Source organism: Alligator sinensis, unplaced genomic scaffold (genome assembly GCF_000455745.1).
Source record: "Alligator sinensis unplaced genomic scaffold, ASM45574v1 scaffold13_1, whole genome shotgun sequence".
In the NCBI taxonomy this organism is placed as follows: Eukaryota; Metazoa; Chordata; order Crocodylia; family Alligatoridae; genus Alligator; species Alligator sinensis.
Genome location: NW_005841909.1, coordinates 2,614,101 through 2,618,760, shown reverse-complemented (window position 1 = coordinate 2,618,760; position 4,660 = coordinate 2,614,101).

Here is a 4,660-nt window from a genome sequence, read left to right as displayed (position 1 = left end):
GTGGAAGACGTATACTGCTCCTTAACATAGACTGCTACCCCCCACCTCTTTTCCCCACTCTGTCACGCCTATACAACCTATACCACTCAATGCCTACCGCCCAGTCGTGTGTAGAATCCCACCACGTCTCGGTTAGTCCGACTAGGTCGTACTGGGTGCTAGCAAGCAAGAGTGCGAGCTCCTCCTGCTTGTTTCCCATACTCCTGACATTTGTATAAAGACATTTTAGTCCCCCAGAGGGGGCTCTTGGTGCCCCTGTGCCTTGATGGCGTGTGTTCCCTTTATTACTTACCTGGTGTGGTCTGGTGCCTTGTTTATGGCTTACCAACCCCTTAATACTACTACTACTACTACCATTTGTGCCCCCTGCCTGGCCATCTGGGCAGCTATCACCTGGAAGATGTTCCGGGTGTGGTGGCCTGCTTTGAATTGTCAAAGCACGTCCTCCTGGCCCCATTTGGCCAGGAGGTCAGCCACAGCCAGCTGGGTCCAAGGTGCCAGCTCTGAGCAGGCAGGGTCCTGCCACTGGCCTCCCTAGCAGAAATTCTGGTGTTCCCTATTGGAAAAAGGAAAAAACCCTGATAAAAAAATCCCAAAATCACTCTCTAAAATACTTGCAAATCCATGTTCCTCTACAAGTAAAACAAAAGGCCACTATAAAGAGAGAGAGAGTGAGACAGAGACAGTGATCAGTTGGACAATGTTTTATTGATATAGCTACAGTGTTAAAGCAAGTCTCTTATAATAATAAAGTGAACTCTAAAAAAGAGGTTTCATGAATTCATGAATACATATTTTGCTGCCCTTCCCACAGGGCAATGGCCCCCACACAAGGGCTACGGCCCCCCAACAGGGGGTTTGTCCCCCACACAAAGGGTTCAGACCCCCAAAAGGGGGTCAGACCCCCAACAGGGGGTTCAGCTCTATCACAAGGGGTATGGCCCCTAACAGGGTGTTCATCCCCCACACAAGGGGTATGGCCCCCCAACAGGGGCCAAATGGCCCCTGCAGAGGCTACCCCCCCCAGCAAGGCCCACATGCCCCACCCCAGTCCCCCAATGGATGTCCCACCCAGCCCCATTCTGCACTTGCACCCCCAGGCCTCCATGGCTGTCCCCCCAACCCAAGGCACCGTCACTTTAAAAAGAAAAAAAAAGCCTCTACTTACCCCAGGAACAGGGACTGGGGGTGCTCTGGGGGCTCCTGGTTGTTGAGCAACTAATTAACAGTGGGGAAGCCAAGTATGGATTAGATCAAACTACACTAGTAATGGTGACCTAGTTTGTCAGAGCAGTAGATGTTTTTCTGTATTTCAGAAACTTTGCATAGGAATCATGGTACCCAGCCTGCTATTTTTCTTTGAAAGAGATTTCTTTTGATTCCAGTACATGAGAATCCATTTTATCATGTATCAATTAGCTCTGTATTTTGGTTTTCTGCATATTTTCCCATACAAAAAATAATCCCTTTGCTACCAATTCAATTATTTTCCCCATAGTGTTCATTAGCATACTCAGGTTATTTGAATATTTTTCCTGTAAAAAAGCTATTAAAATAATCTGTATTAGGATGATACAAACTTTGCATTAGACATGGTTATTTGGAAATATACCATCCTCTATTTCCATTTACACATCATAACAATATGCATCCTTTCATTTATCTAGATTAGTCTCAACCTTTTTGACTCAAGGCATCCGGCCTCGGGGTGGGCTGGCTGGGGTTGGGGGGGCTGGGGGAGTGGGCGAGGCTGTCGGAGGTCTCCCCCATGGTCCCCTTTCCCCTCCTCCAGCCCCCGCCCCTTACCAGCACTGGAGCCCTGGTGCTGAAACACAGGGCCTGGCCAGCTGCGTGTTTCAGCACCAGGGCGAGGGGCAACCATAGAGACGCTCTGGCAGCCAGAGTGTCTCTATGGAGGACCCAGCCTCTGGTTGCCTCTGCCCCGCTTTTTTAAATGTTGATTTTTTTAGATCCCTATATTCAGGGGTCTAATTTTCTCCCCGGGCTGCAAGTTTGCAGCCCAGGGAACATTTTTTTGTTCCCGCACATACCTCTTGCCCCGCCTCAAAGGGGTTTGAGGCGGGGCAAGAGGCACGTGCGCACTCATGTGGACGTGCCCAGTAAGTCCAGTCTCTATAAGATTGTCCTCTTCTCTGCTGGGGGCTGAGTCAACATTTTTAGCCAGGTGTAAACTGGTTTAACATCTACAATGTTACAATTTGGCATATACTTGCATGCAATGTGCGACAAACAATGTCTGCCAGGAGCTAACATAGTGTTAGAGTGGTGTTGTAGTCATTATGGTCCAGGAACTACGTAAGAGGCAAGGATTTCTTTGGGTGATATCTTTTATTGAACCAACTGCATGCTTGGCATAGAGTTAGACAAACTTTTGAATGCAAGACATTCTTCAGGTTTGAGGAGAAAAGCCAGTACAGTGACAGTAGTAACATTTCTTTAAAAAGTTGGAAGAGTGGGTATCTACTATCCCAGGGATAGTAGACAATTACCAGAAGAAAAAAAACATTGCTTGGAGCTAACATATGCGTGGTAGCTTCCATAGCGCTGTAAGAATGTGTGTGTATATAGAAATATAGATATATTATCTGTATCTGTATCCATGTAGATAGATATACACCTACAAAAAACATGTGCATCGAAAGCCTAATTCTTCCTTTATCGCTTTTCCCATTTTTCACTGTTCCTTGTTGATACATGCATTTAAAAGAATGCTCCAGGTCCAGAACATCTGGTAACTCTGCTTTCTTGAGAATGAAAGAGGAGGAAACCAAGAAGCAAAATGTCAGCGAACTACTACAGCCTGCTTCTGTGAGATGTGTGTAGTTCTTGTATTTCTGCAGCACCTGCGAGCCCTAGTTGTGGACTTGGGATCTAGTTATACAAGCTGCTGTCTAAATATTGAACAAAAATGTTGTCCTGGCTCCTGAGTTTACAATCTAAATAAAGGTAAACAGTTTAATATAGATGAGGGATTACAATGAGATAACGCTGGTCATGGTGATGAACTGTGTCTTTAAATACAGCCTGCAATTTGAAAATGTGAAGCAAGACAGTTTAGGAAATCAGTGATTTAAATAATGTACCAGAAGCCACCCTTTGGAAGAGAGGAGACGTGTTGCTACAGAGAGAAGTAGGCCTGCAGTAACTTGCTGCTTCTATTATTCCTCCTACCAAGGTCATTCTGTCTCGAGTTAGCAGAGCCGTTGGCAAAAGTAAATAACTAGGAGGTCACGTACAAGGATTTATTCACCATTGGCACAAAGTCATTGTCTGTCTGAGCGTTTCATATATCTGCTATAATTCATAGACTGAAAACAAAATAAGGAGTCCTGATAGCCTTGTGAAGAGGGTGAACCCAAAGATCTATCTGGATTTTCCTATTAGTTCTTGGTTTGAAGTGCTACCTTTTGTACAAAGTTTCCCAGACTTAAGTAAACTATCCCACCCATTACTTTTCTCTGAGGAAAATTTAAAATGGATAGCAATTTTTGATCAGCCTAGTAATATTCCTGAAAACTATTGGTGTTCTTGCATGAATTTTTACTTCACTAAAAAGTTAGCATGTTGCTGAAAAGTTCTGCTTTTTGGTTCCTAAAGCTGATTCTTTTTATAGGTTCCTGTGGTGACCAGTCCTTTCTTCTCAATCATTAAAATCCCCTTGAGGAAAAAAAAAAATCTAGCCATCACTAGCTACCAGTTTTTAACTTCCACTCCTAGAACAGCTGCGTATTTGTCCCGTTTCTCTCACCTCCATCCAGGTCCTCTGGAACTATTGCATTCATGTTAGGAGCACTTAGGAGTCCTGGTACTTTGCTGGGATAGGGCTGTTCAGCCTCAGTTGGGGTGGGGGGGAGCTGCACATATTTCCTCCACCCAGGATCTCCCCATATTTCCCTCTACCCAGGATCACCCGTTGGACAGCCTTGCACCAGGACATCATTGGTTCCAAGCTGTACAAACACAGGATGACTACAAGCTGGCAAAACACCCGTGTTTTATGGTGTGCCATAAAACACAGGTGTTTTGCCAGCTTGTATTCCAGCTACTTTCTGAAGGGGAATGAGGACCATCTGAAGCCTACATCAGAAAGATACAGTTGCAACCTGGTTTATCTTGACCAACCTTTTATAGGATTGACATTGTGACCTTCTGTGTTGTAGAAGACTAATGACTTCCCCAGCTTGGGAATGCCTTGCTTAGAATAGACCCAGCACAGGCAGCTCTACGCCATCCCCTTCCTGGCATTAAGAACAGTGGTTGTGTGGCCATAACATATGCTCCTCCAGGGTGCAGTTGCTCCCACCTTTGATTCCTGCTCTGCCCAAAGTTATAAACCAACTGCCTGGCAGTGGCAGCAGCATTTCTATTCAGGCAGCACTGAGGGAGTCATTTGACTTCGTGGCTTCTTGTAATCTACCTGATTCCTTCTAAACTCCTTATCCCACAGGTGTTAACAACCTTCTCTCCTTTTTTTAATGGTCTTGATGTTCCGCTAATCAAGCAATTATTTCTGCAATTCTGCTACTAGCTACTCTGTTTACTGTAGCTCCTGTTTTTAACTAGCTAAAAACATCCAGTTTCAGGTGTGGAAACATTAACTCAGCTGAATGTCAATTCAGGTGTGGTAATACCTTTCAGC